The 24,822-nt window shown below is 44.9% G+C and overlaps 1 protein-coding gene across 5 annotated transcripts in view; it reads left to right on the forward strand.

Annotated features, from left to right (window-relative positions):
- ARHGEF12 (Rho guanine nucleotide exchange factor 12) overlaps nucleotides 1-24,822 on the forward strand; it is an 81,271-nt gene that overhangs the window by 3,829 nt on the left and 52,620 nt on the right. The window contains exon 1 of one of the 5 annotated variants that reach the window (XM_054086871.1): nucleotides 17,914-18,112. The exons of the other annotated variants lie outside the window; for them this stretch is intronic. The gene's annotated coding sequence lies outside the window, so the exon portion shown is untranslated. Of the gene's footprint in view, nucleotides 1-17,913; nucleotides 18,113-24,822 lie in introns of those variants that run through there. 5 annotated transcript variants of the gene reach the window in all.

A 24,822-nucleotide genomic window follows, 5' to 3' on the forward strand; every position in this document is an offset into this window, starting at 1 on the left:
CGGCGTTTGGAGAAGAGTGTAAAGGGTGCTAGCAAAAAAAAAAAAATCATCTTTTAACATGGTGCTTGAGGTCTAGAAATAAATAAGCAGAAAGTGGTCCAGGATCACCACGGAGTCCTACGTGGCTTCTGATGGTCCAAGAGAGTCAGAACTGTAAGCAACGACGTTCACTTCCCCTTCTTTCTTTCAGGACGTTCTTTCACTTTGTCAGCTGCTTCTTTTCATAATCTGTTGCCCGATGGACCATATCAAGCAATTCATCTTCAGCCTTATTGCTCTGCCACTTTATGTTTGTAAACATTTACACCCTCTTAATGTAATCCTCTCTGAGCTGTACCGTGTTTGCTTAGAGGCCTCCTAAGGTGGCATTTATCTTGCTTAACTTAATAAGTTTTTGAGGTAGACATCTCTATCCGAGCTGCACATCCAGATTGCCTTTATGGTTACTGGAAGTAAAGAGGCACGTCTAGGGGACCATTTTTTATCCCGAAGCAGGGATCCAGAATGAGTCAGGTGGATGACAAAATGCCTGCTTGTCTTCATCCGGTGCTGGATTGAGGTGAGATTTGCCATATCTTTTAGGCTGAAAACTACTCTTTTCGTTCTTCCTCAAATTCCTACCTAGTCACTAGTGGATTTCCGTTGCTGGATGCTCTTTTGTCGGCGAGGGGATGTTGAAAGGGGGCGATTGGTCTACAGAACCATCTCGGGCTTGCCTTGGGCGTCACTCTGGGTGAGCTATGTTGGAGGAGGTGTTTTCCTGTTCCTCCTGTGAGACCACATGGGAGTGTGCCCGCGCTCGCTGGCTTCCGAGCTGCTCTGGCCCAGAGGCCCTCGGGACGGCCGGCTGGCTGTGGGCGTTGCTCCGTTCTGCCGTTTGTGGCAGGCGACACATGGCTGAGTGAGATAAGGGCTTTATTCTTTGCAAGGACATACAGGGGCCGGGATGAAATTCAGCCATTTGCAGGCTCTGGTTGGCTGCTAAAGGATGCTCAGAACTCTGCTGTATCCTGTTATGACACTGAAGAAACATTTTGTATGCAGTTAATTCTTTTCCCTGGTAGTTTCATAGTTAATGTATTTTTCTTCCTGTAACCATTCCAAACACGCTGCAGGGTTGAGCAACTGCATGGCACAGAGCTTGCTTTACGTTTCTTTCTGTTTATTAAAGCATGATAAAAAAATGGCAACTGCTGCTCTTGCCGTAACTTGGTGAGGAACTGATGACTCTTCCTCTGCAGTTGCTTGCAAATGAGGGTTATTTATATCCGTGCTGTAGTTTCTGTTGCTATGATTGGAAAATAGGAGAGGTAGAATTTACACATAATTACCCTTGAGAGGTTTTAATTGCTGATTTGCTCTTGACTTGGTACTAAAATAGACCCTAATTGTTTCTTATCTCCTTAGATGCACTTTCCCTGTCTTTGGCAGTTTGTAAGTCGCCGTCGTCGTAGCTGGGACTGCTTTAACTGCATGGTGGGCAAAAAGCTTTTAATGTTTTGCAGCAGAGTAAGAACTTTCTGGAAAGTCATGCCTTAGTGTTGTTGAGTGGCTAGGTGTTGGTATCCTGAATTTATTTAATTAGTAGAGTTTGTGAGATCTAATATTTATTGAAAATGAGCTCCAAGCAGGATGACTGTTCCTGTGGACTAAAAATCATAAGAAGTTGTCTTCTGCTTTCCATCGTTGTGCCTTCACTGTGTTTGCAAATTAAACGTGGCCTATGCATAAATTCATTTCTTATTTTGCCTTTATTGGAGCTGTCAGAAGAGAGTGCGCTGTGATGTTTACTGCTGGCTAGGAAGCAAATGCTACCAGCTCAGGCTGCATAGTTTATTGGGGCTTTTACCAGAGACAGACATTGAGTTGAGCTTGATTTTCTAGTTTTGAAGAGACCTGTGGGCGTTGTGATTATTTGGGTGGAGGCAGGAACTATATTTCATCTGTGAGATGAACTGTATAATTCTTCCTGTGCACATAACTCCTATTATGGCATTTATAAATGTTTGGAATGGATAGATTAGGAATGGTGCTGGGATATAGGCTGCTTTAGACTTTTAAAAACCTTGTCCAGATCCTTAGGAATTGGAGTGTGATTCATTTAACTGAAAAAAATCCCTTCCTGGAGCTAATTATGGAAAGCCTGGAGGTCAGGAGGGACTGCATGAAAAGTCTGGAGAACCGGCCTGGTGATCATCTGAGCGATTTTGGTGTCATACCCATCAGGGTGATGTGCACAGAGGCCTGGGTATATGTGAAACACACAAACCCTGCTGCAAGGTGGAGGGAGCTCTTGGGCTTTTCCAGCCTCATGTAGTCTGCTCTACCTCTTAGACCAACAGATCGCAGTAGTGTCCGAGTGCTGGTAGCGAGCTGATACAGCCAATGGTTGTTATTTATGGTTTGTCCTGCTCAGTGTTGTGCCATTCCCCACTTCTTCCTCTGGAAAATTGTTGGCACTTTGCAGTGGTTTAAGACAGAACTGGATGATCTTTAGGGTCCCTTCCCACCCAAACCATTCTGTGATTCTGTGAGACTTGGTTGTGGCGGAACAGTTTTCAGCTGAAAGAGGGGAGACTGAGATGAGATCTTAGGAGGAAATGTTTTGCTGTGAGGGTGGGGAGGCCCTGGCCCAGGGTGCCCAGAGCAGTGGTGGCTGCCCCATCCCTGGAGGGGTTCCAGGCCAGGTTGGATGGGGCTCGGAGCCCCTGATCCAGTGGGAGGTGTCCCTGCCCATGGCAGGGGGTGGGACTGGGTGGGCTTTGAGGTCCATGATTCTATAAGAGTTTTGTGGTCCTCGGGGGTGGCAGCACTGACCATAGTCATCCTGCTGGAAATCAGAGTGATCTCTGTTTACTCTCAGAACTGCTCTGTATCGTGTTGGAAAAGCAGGGATTTGGGCCTTGAAGATGATTTGGCAGTCTGTGTGAAGACGGTGTAGATCATTCATATTTTTGCCTGGGGAAAGCGGTGCAGACAGCTGTACCAGTTCTTTTCCGTATTTCCTGATGGGATCCCAAGATCTTGTGATTCCTTCAGGAAGCGAGGTCTCCTAGTGAGTTGATGCCTTAAGTGTTTTGTGGAAGTCCTCCTCCGTGAGTAGCTTCAGTGCCTGCCTCTGTTTCCCAGCTTTCCCAAGAAGCTTTGGAGTAGAATCAACAGGATTTTTGACATGAACTGTTTGTCCCCCAAGGTTTTCTGCAGTGTTCTGGGTAGCATCGGTTGCCTCTCATGGATATAACAGCCAACCCCCACCCTGGCCAGCCAGTTGCTTGTGTAATAGTTATGCAAAGTGTCTCCAAGAGGAGCAGTGTTTGCCTTGTCTGGAGACTGGATTCTCCACTTAAACCTCTAGGTGGTCCTTCTGGGTCAGCAGGGAAGTATGCTGGCTGTGCTGCTTGAAAGATAAGCTTAGGCTTTTGCTTCCAAGGCTTTATCCTCCAGGTTTCTCATTGGATACTTCTTCCTTCCCTCTGAAAATCAGCAGTGGGAGAAAATTAATGAATCCCATTTGTATTATCCTTGAGTTTCTAGGCTGGGTGATCGGAGATGCTAATAAAAACGCTTCTTGTAGCATTCCTAAGGCTCGGCAAATATTCCTCTGCCTAAGCACTCTCTCTTTCACTGTGGTCCTGGTATTTTATCTATGAGATAACGAGATCTTTTGTGTGTAGGAGATGTCAATAGCAGTAAGAGAAAATACTCAAATGCTTTCTGGTTGGCAATGCTGGGTTCTGTTATGTGGCCCCATTCTCGGTAATTACTAGATTTAAAGAATAGAAGCATTAATTCATGTCTCGGCTTGATTAAACGGAGGGTCAGGAGTGTGGATGGAGGTGATGTCTTCACGGCAGAAGGGAGGGCTCAAAATAAGGACAAGGGAAGCAGAAGGAAAGTAATGAGTAAAATGAAAAGGGATGTAAAAGCTGCTGTGTTTGATTAAGATTATACAAGGGGTAAATAAAAGGCAGGATACGTACAAAATAGGAACGGCACACTTAGAGAAAGACAGGAAGAAACAAGGTTTATTCATTTTTCTTTGAAAAGAAAATATTTAAAAATAAATATATTAAAAATGACAGGAAGAAGCAGTGTCCTTATGTTTAAAACGTAAGCATAAGTATAAATAGTAAAACCAAAACAAACAGTATTCAGACTGACATTCACAAATCGTCTCCTAAACATCGTTTGCGCTTTGTTACTGCTCTGCATCCTTTCCTTCAGCATTTTCTGTGTTGTGTCTGTTTGACTTCTAAGACAGATGAGCAGGAACCCTTTCTGGCTTAGCACACCACTTGCAAGCCTGCTGGTAAATAAGAAATGTTGCTGTTTACAGCTGTTGGCAAAGGCCGTGTGGCTATTTTAAGCTTTGTTTTGACAACACCAAAACTTCAGGGCTGTGATGTCAGTTGGTAAAGTACTGCATTAAATTGCTCTGGCACTGGAAAAGCGAATGGATGGTGTCCTTCCTGAGGCTGGATACCTTAAGGGGAAAAGATCCTGAAGCACAGCACGTGAGTTCCTGCACTTGAAATAATTTGGTCGTATTCTATCTGGGTCATTGTTATATGTGGCCAAAACAGTGTGTGCTGTCCTGGAAGCGGCACCTGGCTGAGCTGAGTTCATTTAAGGGTTCAGAGAAACTAAACCTTTTATAATTGGGGAACAAGGCTCTGTGAAAGATGGGCTGAACTGGGTGAATTAAGCAAAAGGGCAGCTTTCGGTTGCCATAAAGAAGCTGCATGCCAGAAACCTATAGGAAAATCAGTCCCCAGGTAATGGCAGTTCTTGGTTGCTCTCTGTTGGCACAGGGAATGTGGGCAAGGGCAAGGCTCAAACTGGTTTCTGTCTGCTGCTGAACTCTTGTATAGGAACTCTTCAGACGTATCGGTAGAAATCTTAATTTAATTCAATTCAGATGCTGTTTCTCCCTGAAACCATGAGGAGCAGCACAACTGTTCTTGTTTGTACAAGAAGCTGATCTTGAATTTATTTGCAGGCTGTGAAAGGCAATCATTTTACCAAGAACGTTAGTGACTTCCTGAGATGAACCAATTAGAACTCCATGAAGAGCTAGATACTCTTTTATGGAGCCCTGGGTGACCTGTAGTGCTGGAAAGAGGTTGGAAAGCTTTGGTGGGACCTGAATTGACCTGTGCAAGTCCTCCAAGTCTGGAGGAAAAGACCCATCTTTTTTAATAAAGCAGTGATCTGAGACAGGTACGGGATTGAGTCCACCATTCCCATAAACACACAAGCTTCAACCTGCAGGACTTCCTGGAGTATCTGATGGCTACTTGAGTCTTTTTGCCCTGCTATGATAGTGGCTATTAGTGTAGCTTATTGACAGCACATCACAGAAGGCGTCTGTGGCACAGAGGCACCGTTGGCCATCTCGCCTGTGCCCAGCTGCAAAGGAGTATTCTGATGAGTACAGACTGAGATGAGTTACCAGAAAAGTGCTGGAAAAAAAGGGAAGAGAATTGAAGGAGGGAAGCTGTAGCTAGCGAGGAGAAAAAGGAAATAGGAAAAAGCTGCAATGTAAGACATGAGAAAGTCAATAGGAAGTGAGAGGGAGAGAAATGGGAGAGGTGGTGGCAGCTGCTAGATAGGAGAGAGGTTTTCCTGCCTGCCAGTGCCTTCTGAAGGCACACACCAGCTATAAAGAGCTGAACAAAGCAAAAAACTCTGACAAGCCAGGGCCACAACTATTAGTTTTCTGTGGAGAACTGAAGAGAGGGGTCTGGGAGTACCCATCTGGTTTTTTTTGTGGAGGCTGCTTGGGTAATTTTTGGGACCAGAAAACTCTTCCAGCCATTGTAACGCCTTCTATTGCTCCGGTTTGAGTGACGGCAAGTCCCCTGTGACAGTGTTTGAGCCGTGATGATAATAATTCCTGCTCTTTTGTTATGTGCCTTTCGGAGTTGGTGCTTGCAAGCAGGAAAACAATGTGGTTTTCTGATCCGTGCTGATAGGATAGCTTTTTCCGCCTCCTGAAAAATTGTGATTATGTGATGTCCCGAATTAGGCTGTGACTTCAGCAAAAGCTGTTGTGCTCAGCCCATTTCTGGTTTAAAGAGCGATTTTTCCCTGCTGCTTTGTAGCTGTTGATCCTGACTTCAGTAGGCGGCATCCAAACAACTTTGAAGAGATGTTCAAGGGGAACTGTGTTAGAGAGAAGGATGAATTTGTGGTGTCAGCTCCCTAAATGTAAGGGTGGGGGGAATGATGATGTATCAGAAATTCTTCTGTGTCAAGGCTAGAAGTTCTTAGCTGAGAGATCTCATGATGATGAACTGCGGCTCTCAAGTTGGCAATTTGTTCTTGCTGTCTGCTGAGAGGCACACAATGATGGGTTGTGGTTTGCTGCACGCAGTCCCTGCGGTTTCCGTAGCGGAAGTGGTTCATGTGGGCGCAGATCTGATCTCGGCAAACCAACGAGCCAGTAATCATTCTGGCCGGGGAAGATGGGACGGGGATGCTGCGGAGAGCGCCGTGTGCCATTGTTGTGGGATTTCCTTTGTTATAAGGATGTGTCACAGTCCGTAGGGCACTCATGAGATGAATGCCTTGGTCACGGACTTCTGTACCCTGGAGTTATGATAGAACCTTCAGCGGCGAAAGAAAAGAGGTTGTAATAGTTGGGAAATGTGTGCATGATCTCAAAGAACTTTTCTCTGTATCTGGCCTGGTTGCTTCCGTGATGGGTTCCTTGGTGGTGGGTTTCAGAATACTCAATGAATGGGATGTTTAATGTCACCACACCAACCCTTTGCTTGGTGTTGAAAGCACCACTTTTATGCTCGGATTTGTCAGGTCTGAGAAGTTAATTAAAACGTTCAGCCCACTCACATTATGGAAATCATTGTGAGAATAAGAGCCTGTAATATGTAGGGGGGAAAAAAAACCCAAAAAAGGCAAGCACATTTTTCTGTTCCTCCACTGTGGAAGGCTGTAGGAATGTTGGTGATAGCTTTAAACGCCAGAGCGTTGTTTACTTTGGATGTTAACCAGTGCAGCTTCAGCTGTACGCAGAGCATAGCAAACCTTGACCTCCTCTCCCTTTTCCTTTTAGTAGACGACTTATCAGGTTTTGTACTCATCAGCGAGACGTTACCGATGGGTTTGGGTGTCTGCACCTGCTGACCCGCACCGTCAGCTCCGTGCCTGTGCTCTGCCTTGGGTAATCCAGCCATGCAGTCCCTGGTTTGGGGTGAGAAAACACTTTTCTCCTGGTAGAAGAGTGCTTGCCTGGTGGTGAGGTGCAGGAAAAGGGGCCGAGGGGCTGGTGGGGACTTGTTGCTGGAGGATGCCCCATCTCTCGGTGCATCACATGTACGCAGGAGCAGATAATGAAGCTTAGCATAAGCGGGAGAAGAAATAGCCTCACAAACAGGTCTGAGTTTTGGGCAGCCTGCAAATCTTAAATGCTTTTGCTGGAGTTCAGCCAGATGGAGAGAACCTGCCCCTTTTCCCTCCCCTTTCCCCCTTTTTTTTTTTTTTAAATAAGTTGTTATTATATTTTTTAATCATCTTGGCTCGGTGGCTGTGGGGAAGCAGCTTCTCTGAGCCCGCTTACTGTGGGGACAAGGACATCACAGTAGCTCGAGTGTGCTGAAAATCTTGCTCCATCTGCTGCTATTCATATACAGAGAAAAGGGCTCCTTCAGATCCATAACGTGCTTCCTGGAATGTTGATGGGTTTTCGTCCGTTACTGGATCAGCAGATGGCTTCAGAAACTTGAAGCTTAGTCCACCAAATGGAGTTGGTTCCTCTGCTTTTATCGGGAAGTAGGAATATATTTTCCCCAAAATAATTTCATTTAGAGTGTATGTGGGGACTTAGGGGTTTTCTTTTCTTTAAAATGAAATATCTTTTAGATCAAAACTGCAGTTGGTCTCAAAAGAGAATGAAGAGCTAAAAAATAAAGAACATACAAATAATGAGGTGGGTTTGGGGTTAGTTTGTTTGGTTTTAAAAATAAGATCTGTATTCAGTTGTGGGGACAGGCACAAAGGGGCTCTGGACACTTCAAACAAGGGCTGTTCTGTTCAGAGACCCAGTTTATTTAAATCCCCATGTGAAATCTCTTCATCTTCTTCTCAAAGTTGTGTTTGGATCAGTTTGCTGTGGTAGTAAATTGGCAATACGGCCATCGGTTCTATGGCAGTGAGAAGCTTGCTCAAACATCTGGGACCCGAAAATGGAAAGCTTGTTTCCTGTGGGATTTTAAGAAAGACTTCCTCAGTTGTGCTGAAGCTGGTAGCGTTCCTGAAGGTGGTTGGATGCTTCGAGGATCCTTGAGCGCCGCATCCTCCCTTTGTCTCTGTGACCTCTCCAGCTGTGTGCGCGCTGGATATAGATGTCAGACTGCATGAATCTGGCACAGGAACAACAGATCCGTGGGGCAGTGACAAATACTCTGGCTGTCACTGTGGCCCCAAGATCTGTTTCTCGATGGCAGCCAGCCCCATTCAATTGCATGATAATGTGCAGAAAGAAATGCCCAGCAGCAAATGAATTTCGCCTTGTGAGATTGTGAGCTGCCTCCACTCTCCCCCTCCTCTCTCTCTTCCATCATGTGGAGATGTTTGCTTTAGATTAAAGCGTTTCTGTTGGCACCCTGGTGGTTTCCATGCTGCAGCGGGTCTGTCTAGAATCATGCAATGGTTTGGTTTGGAAGGGACCATAAAGCCCATCCAGTCCCACCCCCTGCCATGGGCAGGGACACCTCCCACTGGATCAGGGGCTCCGAGCCCCATCCAACCTGGCCTGGAACCCCTCCAGGGATGGGGCAGCCACCACTGCTCTGGGCAACCTGGGCCAGGGCCTCCCCACTCTCATCGTGAAGAATTGTCTAATGTCTAATCTAAATCTTCCCCCTTCCAGTTAAAAGCCATTCCCCTTCATTTTCACAACAAGCCCTTGTAAAAAGTCCCTCCCCAGCTATCCTGGAGCCCTTTTCAGTACTAGAAGCTGCTCTAAGGTCTCCACGCAGCTTTTTCTTCTCCAAGCTTAACAACCCCAACTCTCTCAGTCTGTCCTCAGAGCAGCCCTCGGATCATCTTCTTGGCCCTTGTCTGGACCAACAGTTCCATATCTTCCTTATGTTGGGGTTTATGTGTGTTCTATTGCAGCATCACGATAGACAATACCTTGGGAAATATTGCTTTATTGTGGGCCACTCACGAATTGAAAGACTACTCTATTTGCCTTCCTAATTTAATGCACCAAGTGCTAATGTTTTGCTGGTGAGCAGTGCTTATTATGTTTGCAAGTTTCTTGCGTATGTTGTAACTTGAATCATCTCAGTTACTGAAACTCAGCTGTTGGTGATGGGGATAACATAACATTTTGTTTAATAGTGCCTGTGGACAACTGCTATGAGCAGAGAACACGTTTGGTTAACACAGCGAAACGGAAATTGGAGAGGGAGGTCTGTGTATCGGCATTTGGAGCATTCTTTGATACAACATCGAGGGAATTGTGGTTTCTTTTAAGCGTGGATGACTCTTAGATCCGGCTGATAAGAATGAGTGTATTAAAGTTTCTGCAGGTGAGCTGCATGTGTGCTCTGCTTCAATGGGAACAATAATAATTTTGCATAATTGATGACCAAGTGTTATCTGAAAAGCAGCTGCAGTCCCTGGGTTAATATTTGCTGGGTTTTAGCGGTGTTGCCCTTAGAGAGGCTGAAGCCGGAGGCGTCCCCTGAGGCTGCAGCAGGGCTCAGCTTGTGAGTAAATACTGAAAAATTCAGATGAATCAGCTACGGGGCCCCACGGAGGCGCTGGGCTGCCCTCTGAGGAGCTGCACTGGCGTGATGGCACTGGTGTCACTACCTGCCTGAGCACTCTGGCGTTGGAATTTTCGGGTACGAGGAAGATGCGCTGTTGTAGCTACAATGGTAAAGCTTTCTGGCAAGATCTAAACCCTTCTTTTTTCCCTCTGCTCATCTCCTGACCCCTTGCATGGCTTGGTGGTGGCTTTAGGCATGGTAATTGCTGTGAAGGGGGAGATGGAAGCCCTGGAAAAGACAGTTGATTTATGTGTTGGCTGGAGGGCAGTGGAGAAACTGTCAATAGGACAGACTAGGAAATAAAATTAATTCTAGGGGAGGTGATTCCAACTGGTATTTGGCTCATGGACAATGTCTGGAAACACTGTGAACTTGAAATATCGGTGGGTTGGATGTTCCGTGTTGTACTGAGGCAATGAGAGAATGAAAGTACCTTATAGTGCGTTAAGGAAATGGATCTCTGCATTTTCAGAGGCTGGGGCTGTGAATACAGGTATCGCTACCTTTTGTTTCTTCCTTTTTCCTCTGCATTTAGAATTTGGGAGTACAAGGCTATGGAATATGGTAATGATAAAGCCTTGCTCTTTAATTTTTCGTGCCTTCTGCTGTAAAGGTGGGGTGGGATGAAGCCTGCAGTGAGTTGAGAATGACCTGGAAAATCCTTTGGAAAGAGAGGGAACGGCTTAAAATTGCAGGGGGGAAGGGGATTTAGATTAGACATTAGGAAGAAATTCTTCTCAATGATGGTGGGGAGGCCCTGGCCCAGGTTGCCCAGAGCAGTGGTGGCTGCCCCATCCCTGGAGGGGTTCCAGGCCAGGTTGGATGGGGCTTGGAGCCCCTGATCTAGCAGGAGGTTTCCCTGCCTGTGGCAGGGGGACTGGGACTGGGTGGGCTTTTATGTCCCTTCCAACCAAAACATTTCTATAAGTGTCCTTTTCTCCTCATTCTCAATATACACTGAGGAGTTGGTAGAGCTTTTTTAAGCCTGAAAGTATTTATTGCTGAAAAGTTACAGCTCTAGATTGTGCCATAAGAAGGTATTGAATGCTAAAACCATGTTATTGGCCTTTGTTTTTTATCTCTTTGAATTATGACACAATTTTATCAACTGGTTTCGGAACCAAGCAGATTTTGTTGTAGAAAATGGACTGTCCCTGTCCTCACTTTTCTCTTTTCAAATTGTCAGCCATACAATAATTACTTGTCTCTCTCTTCCATTTAGAATGCTGTTTTGGCATTGGTTCAAGTTTCAATGTAGTGACTGGCATAAATACTGTATTTTGGAGCTGCTTTTGGGGCCTTTTTTTTTGTAGCAGGCTTACTGGAATCGGTTGAACTTGTTTCAATGACAGGATAAGCAAAAATTTGTTTAGATAGGCTGTTCTGAGATGTTTAATGCCGCCTAAAATTGTTGATGGTAAAAGATCAGGGAAGGAAGCAGCATGACCTTTTAAATGAAGCTCCATACATCCCATTTTCCTATTCCAGAAGTCAGCCCGGACAATGAGAATCTAAAAGAATTGGGGGTCTCTTTCATAAAAGATCTTTCACTTTTTGCTTTTACAGATAGATTTTTTTGATTGCATCACAGATTTAGCAGACTTTACAGCTACCTTTTCATCAGTTTCCATACTCGTACCAGAACTTTCTTATTTTAATTACTGTCTGTCCAGTAGCACCTTGTGCGTCAGTAGGAAATGCTGTGTCCTCCTGTCATTTTTTCTTTGCTTAGCAGATTCCTTCGGTAATATCTGTTATTAGTAAATGCTTGCAATTAACAGTTGTGCTTCAGGTTTTAATGGCTTCAGCGTTTTCTCGTTTGAAGGTGATTTTTTTTAAGCACTCCATTTGGTTGAGGTTAATGCAGCCAGGCATTAAAGCCAGACAGATGTGACAGTTCAGTCTTGTAATGATTGACTCTGTGAAGCTGGCTGCCGCTCTAATCCCAACTTGTGCTGATATGTGCTTTTTGGTCAGCTGGCGGGAGCCCGGAGGTGGGTTTTGTTCAGAGCAGGGCTGGAGGATTTGTGTGGTGAATCATTCTGCGAGATGCAGAATAAATGGGATTGTATCTCTAGCAATAAAGCTGTTATGTCTCCTTACCCTTGACCCTGATTTTGTATTTTCCCACCCTGCTCAGTTTATCAATTTCAAGTCTAAATCATCCTTCCTTTTTCCTTTATGGGTTCGGCTTCTCTGGCGCTTGTTCTACGTTTGATTTGAGCTCCTCGTTCTTTGACCTTGCCAATTTTTAATTTGAATTTTGCCTGGCATTCTAGAGATGTTCTCCCTTGACTCTCACACGGTGACTGCTAAAGCTGTGTCCGTTAACGTACTTAGAAAGTCAGGGGCTGTTTCTTAAGGGCTTCTCGACTGGTATCTGGGATCCCAAAAGCATTTTGTTAACTCTCCGGTATTAAAATGTTCTGAATCATAGAATTGCTGGGTTGGAAAAGACCTTTGAGATCATCAAGTCCAGCTGAATCCTGAAAGCTTGTGGGTCTCTTGGCTTGCTAGCGCTCAGTTTAACTTCCCTTCCCACATCTGTGACTTGATTTCTGTACCTCACAGGGTGCCACACCGACGTCTCTTACCAATCTTTTAAAAGAGGAATTACGGTAGTGATTTAAGATAGAATGGCTGAGTGCCGCTCAAACAATCTGGATAGAATTCTGCTTCAGCAATTGTTGATCTGCTTTTTTACTGCAGAAATAATTTCCTGTTTCTGTACCTCAGTTTCCTATTTTTCAGACTAAGTTCCAGTAATTTAAGGCGTGTTTTCTAAGGAGCTGAAATAATGAAGGGTTTGTATATGTGAAGCAGTGGTTTTGTGGAATTATTACTTTATCTGATGTAAGTTCTTCTTAAATGCTCTACTCCCGACAGCAGAGATTCCTATGAGGAAGCTTCTGTATCTTTAACTTCCACTGCCTGTTCTGTAATGCAGGATACTTCGGACACTCGAATGAAAGATTAACTTGTTTGTTCATCAAGCTGCCTTCTGTTTTCTGTAAAGCATGCCCGAAGTAGCCAAACAGAAGATTTCTCAGTTGGTTGCTGCTTGTGAGTTGCTGGTACTTTGGGCCAATAACAGCTGATGAAAGGACGGGATTCATGCTGTGAAGATGGAGAGGGGGAACTTGCCCACTCTGCGTGTGTTGGGTCTGCACAGGGGAGGAAGGAATCACCTGTAGGTGATGGAGCAAGCGTGTGGATGCTGCTGCTGTCAGGATCAGTGTCTGCTCTGTAAGGACATGCATCAAAGATCAAGATGCGTCTAAAGCAAAAATAAAATGTACGTGACCTGAAGGCATAGGCATAGAGGGAAAAAATGTAGAGTTTATAGGTCTCTTGGTGACAGGGATGAAGTGAATGAAGTAGGAAGGTTGTGACCTCAGAAAAAAACCAAAAAACTTTTACCGTTGCTTCTGCCACTAAACAGGGGTTCAGTGCCTGTAACATCTTTGTGACTACCAGTAAGTGTCTACGTTGTAAATAGTGCCCGCTGTTTCGGTGCTTGGGATTACTCAGGTGTTTCTCAGGTGTCTGACAGACGCAGGGCATCTCCTGGACTTTGTTCTTGCAGTATCTTGCTGAAATATGGGAGATTTCTTTCCTACTTTCTTGTCTGTACTTTTATATTTACACACTCTCTCTCAAAAATGGAAAAGGCACAAGTCTTTTGCGCATTCCTGTTTGAGATGTACCGGATGGATTTTGTTGCTTTATATAAAAGCTAGGAGCAATTCACATCCTGAGCCCATCAAATGAAAGGGAGAGGATGAGGGTCGAGGCTGTAATGTGTATTTCAATACCCTGTTTGGGGGAACTGGACAGCCCTTCTGCCTCTCAGTCATGATTTTAGGGGCTGAGGATGTGCATTGGCAAGGTCTTTGTAACTGATGTGATGTGTTAATGTTAGGGATTCATTGGTTTAAAAATGAGTGTACCCATTTATCCTGCATCCTGGGAGTACCTGAACTAAATCATTTTTCAATAGTAGATTTCCTTATCCTTGCCTCTCTGAACTTCCACAAAATTATGACTGACGTTCGTCCTCTTCAGCTGAGCCACAAACAGGGCGCTCAGTGCTACCCTTAGGCTTTTGTTGTAGGAACTCTACCAATGCGGTAACAATTGGATGTGCTTTTGCTGCTCCATGGATGTTTTTTGCAGGGGTGTGGACTCTGTTCCTTGGGGACCACTTCACTTCCGCTATACGGAGCTCTGGGAAGCTGTTCTTTTCCCATGCCTGGCTCCTTATTGGGGTAAAGGTCTGTGAATTCTGCATAAATATTTACCATCTCCCAGCCTGACCAGCGGAGAGCGGCTAACGCTGCAACTGAACGTCGAGAAGAGCTCGGCTTGTGCCGCTTACAGTGCGTGCGGTTTGTGTATGGGCAAGGAGTGGAGCATTCCTGATTCCACGAAGAGACGAAGGGAGGCAGGAGGACCCATATTGCCTTTATTTGATAAAGAGTGATGGAACAAAGAGATCTGAAAATTCTGGGATGTGAAACCTGAAGGATACAGGCCTTTTTGATTTTTAGTGTGATGGTTTAGAAGCACTTAGTAAACTTTATTATTTTATTACACTTTTTCTGAAAGGGCAAAGAAATCTGGCTAAATGAGGAATTATCTACATATTCTTTCCCCACCTTTCTTATGTTTGGTTCTTTCTCACTTTTTTTGAGCAAAGATCTATTTTGTTTTTTTTCTTCCCCTCCAGATTCTTTTCTTCTTATGTCCTGTGGCTGAGAGAGTACTGACGGGAGGAAATCTGGGAAATCAGAGTAGGAAGCAAGATATAAGCTTCCATTCCTGAATCTTTCTTGTTTTTACACTGTTTCCTGGCAGCTGCATTGGTTTGGACTTGAAAGGAATCCATTGTGTTGCCTTTTCCCAAAAGCTATAGATAACAATTAATATTGTAAAACTCTTTAAGTTTATTATATGCGTAGACAAAAAGCATCCAGTTAAGTCGCATGTGGCTGGTCTGTGTAGTTCTGAAATGATCGTAGTATAAAATAATCCTGATACAAATCAATCCTTCATCTGCCTTTTCCTATTGTAAGTAAGAAAGAGAAGGTTGCCTCAGGTTGTGATTCATGCCTTTGTGATGCTTTAAGTCTCCCTGTAAGTGACTTCTGATGGTGGCTGGTGCTTCAGAAAGCAGAGTTCTTTAGGAAATTCAGCATTTCAGGAGAGCAGCAAGTGACAGGACTGGCGTTGACTCACACTAGTCCCTTCTGGATTGTTTTGCAGAAGAGAAACCTGAGAGCGAGAAACAAACAGATGAAATTGGCTCAAGAGTTCCATTTTCCAGAAGTGCTGTACGCTGTACTTAAATCCCTTTTCTACTTGATACTTAACTGATAGACTGAACCTTCATTTGGTTTCTTCAAAGTGGTTTTGACTTGGTTATAGTGAAGAGAAGGCTGAAATGTCTATTTCTGAAGCTTCTAAGATTGTTTCATTTCTTTTCCCAAGTGTTGATGCCTGCGAGAAGAGTTTTTCTGTTTGAGAGGGTTGAAAATGTCCCTTCTGAGGTGAAGGCATAACCCAGCCTTGAAGCGTATTCCTGTTGTGTTTCTCCATTTGTTCCGTGACCTGAATGCTTCCAAATTAAATATTTTACGTGCAAGTTTCAAAAAAACGAGCACTCTGTCCGGAGGAATCCGAGTTTTGCGAGGTTATAATAAATAATACGAAGCAATGTTGTACTTATTTGTTCTTATGATTCTAGAGTGACTTAGAAATCATAGAATAGTTTGGGTTGGGAGGGACCTTAAAGATCATCCAGTCCCAACCCCTCTGACACAGGCAGGGACACTCCAAGCCCCATCCAACCTGGCCTGGAACCCCTCCAGGGATGGGGCAGCCACCACTGCTCTGGGCAACCTGGGCCAGGGCCTCGCCACTCTCATCGTGAAGAAATTCTTCCTTATGTCTGGTCTAACTCTGCCCCTCTCCAGTTTATACCCATTGCTCATTGTCCTATTAGTACCAGCCTTTGTAAACAGCCCCTCCCCAGCTTTCTTGTAGGCCCCCTCCAGATACTGGAAGGTCACTTCCAATCTTAATCTTGTGGGATTTCCTTGCAGTAGAGTAACAGGTAGCTTTATTGAAGGGGAAACTGAGGCACACAGCTAGGGAGTGTGAGTTTCTGCAGAGGAGAGCTGATCTGGATCTGGCCGTCCATTCCCAGATCCGCTTGGTGGAGTGTGCTGTTGGACTGCTGCAGTTGGTGAGACAATCCACGCAGTGAGGAACGTGGGAAACAGCGAGGTGATTTCCCAGCGTGGGGCTCAGCAAAGTGAGGCCCATTGGCTGCTTGCGTTGTTTAATCTCTCTTTCGCTTCATGGTGGGGAGCACTGGGGGGAAGAATTAGGAAACAGTTGATTTTTAAATGTGATCCAGGTTTAAAAATATCCCTGTTTTGACATCCTCTTCATGCCGTAGCAGTGGCTCTTTGGTGCACGTGATTCCCACTCGTGCATGAGTAAACTGGATGTGAAGCTCTTCCCTGGGATTTGCAATGACTTTTCCCTTGCTTCCTTAACTCTTTGCTTTCATGTTTGCTTAAAACCCCATACTGTTCATTTTTTCTCCTGTGCTTTGAGTCACAGACCAGGACTCTGAAGGGAAGGGGTGCAGGATCCGAGCAGCTGGCTGTGTGCTGGGCTTTTGCTTCCCTCCAGTTACCATTTTCTTTTTCAGAGCTGACATTTTCTTTTCTGATTTATGAAATTCCTAGAAAATGAGAAGCTGGGCAAATGTTTTAAACTTAGAACCAGTGAAACGCAGCTTATTACTATTTAGAAAATGATAGTGCATGCCACTGGAAAACATAAAGCATGGAAAATACAAGCTCTGGCTGGGAAATTATTGCATGGAGCAGATGGATGTAGGGTAGGAGCTGATTCCTTTGGCTTCCTGTCTGCTGGGTAATTGTAGCCTTGATGCAGTTGTGGCTTGGGGATTATATTTGGTACCAGCACGCATTGGACTGGGCAGCTCAGAAATTGTGGTGAGTGTAGTCTAAAAAACTTTAGCCATGAGAACGGAGGGAATGTCAAAGAGAGGAACTACAGTTAATGTATGAAGTGGTTTGCTGCAGTTTCATCTTCTTAATAGTGAGAGATGTGGAATTTAATTAGGAATGGTAATTCAAATCGAATCACCAAAAATTATTTCGATGGAGTTAGGCGGTTTTAGGGCAGAGGCTGAAATAGGAATCTTGTTCTCTCTCTCATCCCGCTGTACGTGGCGGCTGGGATATGTGTTAATGGAGAGCCAGGCATCGCAGAGCCTGGGGCACGGTTCGAGCCCTGGGAAGATTTACGTTAATCAAACACAAACAGACAGTGTAGCGTGAAGAAATTTCTATCCCGCTAGCAGTGCTCACAAACTTAATTAGGTTATTGGGGCAGAAAAAGAAAACAGCCCCTTCCACCTCCCATCCTTCCTCCCCAGGGCTGGACCGGTCACGTTGAGAGCTCAGTGCCCCCCTGGTTTTGACCTCCCTGTTTCTTTCCCTGGATGACAAGAGGCATGCCTTCCTTCTCACCCTCTTCCCCGCCCTCTTCTCCTCTAAAACAATCCAGAGAGGCTCTGTTTTTTCCGAGGCCGTGTGCTACTCAGGTGCCACGGGGATCGGGTGTTTTCAAAATGCCTGGAAACAAAACCCATTGCGTGGCACAGCGTGACCCTGTGAAAGGCTGGAAGGGGATTGAAGGGAAAACCTCGCTGCCCTCTGCCAAGCCTTTGTTCCTGTGCCTCGTGTGGTGCAGTTTCTTTGATCAACGATCTGATTTAATGACGTGCAGACACGTATATGTACATAGACGTACCCATATATATGGATGTGCCTATGCATACATAGATATCCATACAGAACATACATATCTATGTATGATATATACATAAATGGATATATCTTGTTCCCTCAGGACAGCTGGAAGTGCTAAATTCCAAAATCCCAGCTCTCCCCTGCTTGCTTGTTGTGTGCAGTCTCTGTGTAGGTGGATGCTGCTCTCCGTGTGTCCGTTAGCAGAGCCGCGCGGGGCCACAGCTGATGGAAGCTGGGAGGAGGTGGGAGAGAAGAGGTGGAGTTTCTTCGCTTCCCTCAAGTGGGCAGTTGAACAATCAGGCAGATGCCTCTCAAGGATATCGGATAAGCGTAAAAAACCCTGAAAGCTTCCAAGAGGAGTAGCTTGCACTCCTTGGAGAAGGCTTGATCTCAGTGTATTCCTCCTGGAAATGGCCCTTTGGGATCTGCCTGTTCAGCTGACACCGTCCTGTGGAACAGGTAATATTTGGGAGTCTTTGTTCCTATTCTGTGATGTAGGAATATACCGAAAGATGAGAAAAAAGCTTCCTTGGATGCAGAGGAGAGAGAAAGGATTTTTTTCTTTAATATCTATTGGGGAAAAAAGGGTGGGAGGGGTGTTTTTTCTCTTTTTTTTCTCTATTCTTTTAATAGCTGCTCTGTGAACCTTTGTTACTCGTTTGTGTTTTCATGGTGCAAATAGGCAATTAAATATTCTTGCAGTGGAAATCTGTACCTCGGTGTCTCAGCTCAAGTACAAAGGTTTTGACAGCTAGGAAAGATGCCTCAGATGTAGATGCTGGCAGCTCACCTGCTTTGGCAGTCTGAGTGAATGGGGTTTTTGATAAGCTGCTGTTTTATGCGTGTTGATGTTAAATTGGCTGTTGGTGTTCTAGGAACCATCTGTGAGAGGTTTGTGTGGATTCTGAATACAATTTTCACCGTTCTTTTCTTTTTTTTTTTTTTTTTTATTTTATTGTAGTGTTCTAAAAATAAAGCAAATCACATCAGTAGGGGATGATCACAGTGGTGGTCTGGGTAGTGCTGTTGGTGCGGGATTGAGACAGCATTAACACAGTGACAGCTTTTGGAGCATTGGGAGACTTCATAAAATCATGGAATGGTTTGGATTGAAAGGGACCTTAAAGATCATCCAGTTCCAACCCCCTTGCCATGGGCAGAGAGCTTGTTTAATTGCGATAGTTTCTGCTTGGTGTGGGTGTGAGGATTTGATGCAGAAGGGCTGTGAGATGCTGATCGCTGCAGAGTGCGTTTGATTTTTACCTATACACGTATATATGAAATATATATAAAGCCTTCTTTTGACGGGATGTGCTGGGAAATGGTTGCTTCCCTTTGTGGACGGGGCGTTGTTTTCCAGGAAGGCAGCACTGTGGGTGGCTCTGACATGAAGGGGGAACGGTCTGGAATACAGAGCAACAATCCGCGAGCGGTCGCAGGCTCTGCTCTCCCCACAGCCGGGGAGAGTCCGCAGCTCTGTGTGGGGAGGAAGCACTGAGGACTGGTGTGAATGAAGGGGGTGTGGAAACAACCCCAACTGGGCATTGATATTGGAGATTGCTTGGTTATCTCTCTGCTGCTGCCACATCTCTTGAGGAATTTTGCCACCATCACCTCTTAGCAGCTGTTAGGTTTCACAAGTAAATGTGTTTTCTTTTCTTGGACTTTTATTTTAAGAGGAAAATACTGATGCAAACATATTCAAAGGCCTATTCATAGCAGTATGCTTGTCTCACATGCTGTTCTCAGGATCTTGAGCCATTTTGCAAGTACCATGGCTTCATGACTGGTGTTTTTTCTCTTCCATTTCATAGCAAAAGAAACAGGGCTTGATGCTGCTGTGAAATCCTAATCCTGTGTTCTGCTCCGGTCCTTTGCAGTTGGCCTTTCTGGATTTATCCTGTAATTTAGATGAAGGGGAAGATGAAATGCTAAGAAGTGAAGGAAGCATGCCACGCATGCCTGTGTAGATTTTTTTCAGTTCTCGTGCAATGTGTGCTATCTACATCTTTTGTCTCGTTTTTTATAGGCGACACCTGCATTTTAGGGGAGAAATAATAGGCTTGCATGTCACAGAGGTCTCTTTATTTTCCTTAGTCCATTTAAATAACTAAGATAGCTTTCAGTTTAGTATTGAAGCATTGCTGATCTTTTTTATAATTAGTTTACATGGTGTATTTTCTTTTTTTCTGAATCCTGTGTGGTTCGGAAACTTGCCATGGGTGGTTGTAAAACCTGAGTTGATGCCAGGATAGAAGCCTTCTCTGGAGGTTCTCGAAGCAAGTAAGGAGAAATGTTCCATTAGTTGCATATTGCTAATTTAGCCTCAAATAGAATAGTTTGGGTTGGAGGGGACCTTAAAGAACATCCAATTCTAATGCAATGGGCACGGACACATCTCATTAGATCAGGCTGTCCAAGGCCCGTCCAATCTGGGCTTGAACACCTCCAGGGATGGGGCAGCCACAGCTTCCCTGGGCAACCTGTTCCAGTGCCTCGCCACTCTCATAGTTAAGAAATTCCTCCTTATTTCCAGTCTAAATCTGCCCCTCTCCAGTTTATACCCATTGCCCCTCGTCCTGTCACTATCAGCCTTTGTTGACAGCCCCTCCCCAGCCCTCCTGGAGCCCCTTCAGGTACTGGAAGCTGCTCTAAGGTCTTTCCGGAACCTTCTCTTCTCCAGGCTGAACAACCCCAATTCTCAGCCTGTCCTTGTATGGGAGGTGCTCCAGCCCTCAGATCATCCTTGTGGGCTCCTCTGGACCCGTTCCAACAGCTCCATATCCTTCTTACGTTGAGATGTCTATCACCCTTCGTGTTTGCATCTACACGAGCAGAAATTTCTCAGCACAATTAGCTGGTTTGAAGCTGCGAAGGACTAAGAGCTGGTAATGCGCTGTGCATTACAATGTACATTACAATGTGATTTCTCTGTCTTCTCCATGCTACAGATTTTGTTTGTAAAATACTGTGTGTTCCCAGTTTTTCCCCAGTGTAAATTAGGCCACTGGGAGCACTTTGCCTTCAGGCAGTTTAAGACATATTAGCTGTAAATGAGTTTATTGCTGCTGACAAATATTGAGGCGCTTTGCAAAGGTCACGAAGGTGTTGTCTGCACACCCCATGTGCAATGGGTGTAGTTTGACCAAAGGTTTGTGACTGGGTGGGAGAGGAAAGGCAGGGCTGAAAGTGCTTTTAGGTCTGCTTAGCTTTGAATGGATAAATGCCTTGTTCTGACCAGCAGGCGAGGTTTGAGTTTGGAGTGTTGGCTTTACATTTCTAGAGCAGTGAATGCATGCTAACGTTTAAAAAAAGTTAATGAGAGAATTGGAAGAATTTCAATTAAGACAGGGTGCTTTTCGTGGAGCTAAGTATTTTAGGGATTTAGCATTTAGTGTTTATGTTGGCCTTATTTATCGTAGGAGTAACTTGATGCAATTTTGCCTTGTACATTAGGTCAGACAAACTGGTGGTACCTATTGAGTGTATAAATCCATTGGTGACCATGTTACTGAGCTATGGTTACGGATTGTAGTGACATCTCTATTGAGGTAAATGTACAGTGAGATGATGCGTCACTCATGAGTTCAGGAAAAAATTCTTCACCAAAAGGGTTCTCAAGCACTGAAACAGCTTCCCAGGACAGTGGTTATGTCACCATCCCTGGTAAAAGATGGGTAGTTGAGGTGCGCAGGGATGGTTTAGTAGTAGACAAGTACGGTTCAACTCGATGATCTCAACGGTCTTTTCCAGCCTAGGGATTGTATGATTCATGATGCTGCAAAGCAGAACAACTCAGCCTTATTGATTCTTTAAAACAGCTTTTGAAAGACCTGGTGGAGCAATGGCAAACGTGTCTTCGTGTGGATAGTGGTGTCTAGCACCCGATCTGCGTTCGTGGCTGCGTGCTGGAGGTGTGGCGTCCCTGTGCTGGGCATCAGCGTTCCCTTACTCACCAGAAACGTGAGCCCTGGGCCAAGTATTCAAATGCAGCTCTGAACCTTGTACGTGTATTTGCAAACCTTACAGCTGGATAATTTGAGTTAGCGTTACGGTGTTTTGAAAGCCACGTTTCCAGTTGCGTTCTGTGCGCTATGTTTTTTCTCCTCCCTTTCTAATTGCTGTCTTCTGCTGTTTTTAAGAACAGTTTCCACACCAGGCTTTTTGCTGGTTCACAACAACCGGGCGTAGGTATGGCATTAATAAGGAACTAGGCTGTGTGCCTAATGAAATGCAAGAACCGCTTACACGCTGGGGCAACACGAGTCATCTCCAAGCTGTTGTGCGTGCGTCGGGTGAAAGCAAATCCTATGGCAGTTTGATGGCTTTGGTTTTCTAGGGTTGGTTTAGGAAAATAAAATTGTCTGGCTCAGTGCTCTCGTTCTTTTGTCTCTTACTTTGATTTTTGTGTGCATCTAACTAGAAAGCTTTTCCAGACGCCGTGTAGGAGGAGTGGTGGGAGGGAGGCGGGAGTAGGGCTGCTGCCATCCAGCCAGTTCTGGATTGCAGTTATTGGCAAGCAAAGCAAACATTTTGTTTCCCCGTAATTAGCTCCAATGTAGGGAGGCAGGTTAATTGGGACTGCCACTCCCTGTCTGCGCAAGGAACTTCCTCGCTTGCTTTGATTCTTTAGTAGAGGAGCGGGGTGGGGGCAAAGAGATTTAGCATGGTTTTTAGAAGGGAAACCTGGAGAAAAGAATCGGAACACACTGTTTGTTTTTTTTTTTCTCTCTTGAAGAGCTGAAGCTCGTGTTGCCAAGATGATGGAGAAAAAGGCTGGTTTGGAGCTCTGCTAGTATGGCCAAGCTGTGCATATTTCAGTTGCTTGTCCTTGCTTTGGGGAAGCTTGAGCTCTGTGTGCTTGGGAATATTTGTCTATAGCCTACTTAAAATAAATAAATGGGAAAACTGGGTCATCACTTTTGAAATCACAAGGCCTGACCTTCCTCTTGTACCTGGTCAGTCCGGTGAAGTGGGTCATGCAATAAAAGCTGGCAGCAAAGGAACAAATCCTGGACATCTCTACTCTGCTGTGCACTGGGGCTTTGCTTAAATTTCTGTTATGATAACATTTTATGAAGATCCTTTTAGTAAAATTCTTGGCCTTTTTCGGTATTTCTGGCCTTCAGTTAATTTAATTTTCTCCGTTTTTATGATGCCCGTTTGTCTTTCCCAGAGGTGGAGGCTGATGGATTTAGTAACTTGTAACCAGGCAGGTTAGGAAACTGGTAGGAAATCACCTATGATTTGGCAGCTTCTGCTCTTCATGGGATTCTGAACAGAGTTTATGGCTGCTCTGAACTACGTTCTGTGGGCAAACCACATCCTGATTGCTCGAGTCTTGCTTTTAGGCTGAATCAAACAGCAGTGTCGGGGAAACACGAGCAACTTGGTTTATTTGTGATTTCTTCCACTGGTCCCCTTCTCAGTTTTAGTTTGTCTGCTTCTATCCCGTTGTAGAGGTATAAAACAAGAGGTGTCCTTGTCTTAAAAGGCTGTAACTTAAGGCCCTGTAGATGGAAAGCTGATGATTCTGAGCCTTGGAAGTCAGTCAGGAGTGGAAGAACAGTCCTGGCTGCTGAAAATGTCTGTCCCCTCCCCTTTGTAGAGCTTCTGTGAGGACTAAGAGTTCTTGCAGGGTCCTGGCTTCAGCAGCAGAGCAGCACAAAGGCCACATTGAGAATAGCTGCTGGGGAAGCCCTCCTTCCTTGCCTGCCCTGTAAATGCAGTTCTTTCTCCATGAAAAGCCCTGACATCAGCTCTTGGAAAAATCCAAGTGCTTGTGTCATGGAAAATAGCTGAGGCACTTGCTTGGGCTAGGACTGAATGACTGAACTGTGGATGAAACTTCTCTAGAGATGCTTTTCTTCTTACCCATTCCAAATGTTCCTGTTCATAGAGAAATACAAACCCATCTGAATGTTTTACAGCAGAAGCCTGCTAAGTAAAGCACTGCAGTTGACTATTGTGTATTCAAAGTACCCTGCTCTTTGGTTTTCAGTTTTATTTTTGTTTATTTTGTCTAACAGACAGGGTTGCAGGCTCCTGTAGCTCGTGTCACATCTGTCTGCAAAGGGATATTTCCCAGAGGGAGCAATGCTCATTTGGATGTATGTACATCCTACCTGTATCATCAGCAAATGCCATGTACCTCCTTGTGCGGAGGCAAAATCCCTTTGTTCTTGTAATCTGTTTTATGAAGAAGATGTATCTTTGTGTTCTGTTTTTCTTTCATCTTTTAAAACTAATGTTTTTCTCTTTTCTTGCGCACTTCTCATGCTGATGTCTTCTATTGATGAAACCCTCACCCAGAGTGAATCTTCAGTTAACTGCAAGAATGAAAGATATATAGATAATAGACATTTTTTGTAAAGCTCAAGGAGGAAACGTCCTTAGGATGGAAAGGTACTCTTACTATGACCAGTGGAATGTTCTTTCCCTGGAAAAAATACCTTCCACTTGGAGACCTGACCTTCTCTCTTTAAAGATTACCAGAAATCTGCTGGCTTTCCAGAGTCATGACAAGGCATATTTTTTTCCTTGATTTTTATCAAATTTGTCTTAAACTAGTTGGTGTTAAGTGTGTAACTCGGCACTTGCGGTTGCCATAGCACTGGTCCCTCACATCGATCTTCATACCAATCCATCAAGAAGTTATGTTGAATGTCACATTCTAGTCGTGTAAAGAAACCCTGGTGGGACAGAAAAGTAATATAGCATTGACTGAGTTGAAGGTATTCGCTGATGCAAATCCGACACTGAAGTTTCTGGGAATGTTTAGAAGGAGGAGAAGATTTAGAAAGCTGGGCAGAGCTTCTTTATTGGGGAGTGCAGGGATAGGATGAGGTGGAACGGTTTTCAGCTGAAAGAGGGGAGATTGAGGTGAGATCTTAGGGAGAAATGTTTTCCTGTTCAGGTGGGGAGGCCCTGGCCCAGGTTGCCCAGAGCAGTGGTGGCTGCCCCATCCCTGGAGGGGTTCTAGGCCAGGTTGGATGGGGCTTGGAGCCCCTGATCCAGTGGGAGGTGTCCCTGCTGGATGGGCTTTAAGGTCCCTTCCCACCCAAACCATTCTATGACTCTATGAACTGTAGAGCCAGCATGAGCAATGAGCTCTGTGGGCTCTCCACTCCCTTTGCTGCACTTCTTGTGATCCTTCTCAGAAGGCAGTG

Source organism: Cuculus canorus, chromosome 23 (assembly GCF_017976375.1).
Source record: "Cuculus canorus isolate bCucCan1 chromosome 23, bCucCan1.pri, whole genome shotgun sequence".
NCBI lineage: Eukaryota > Metazoa > Chordata > Aves > Cuculiformes > Cuculidae > Cuculus > Cuculus canorus.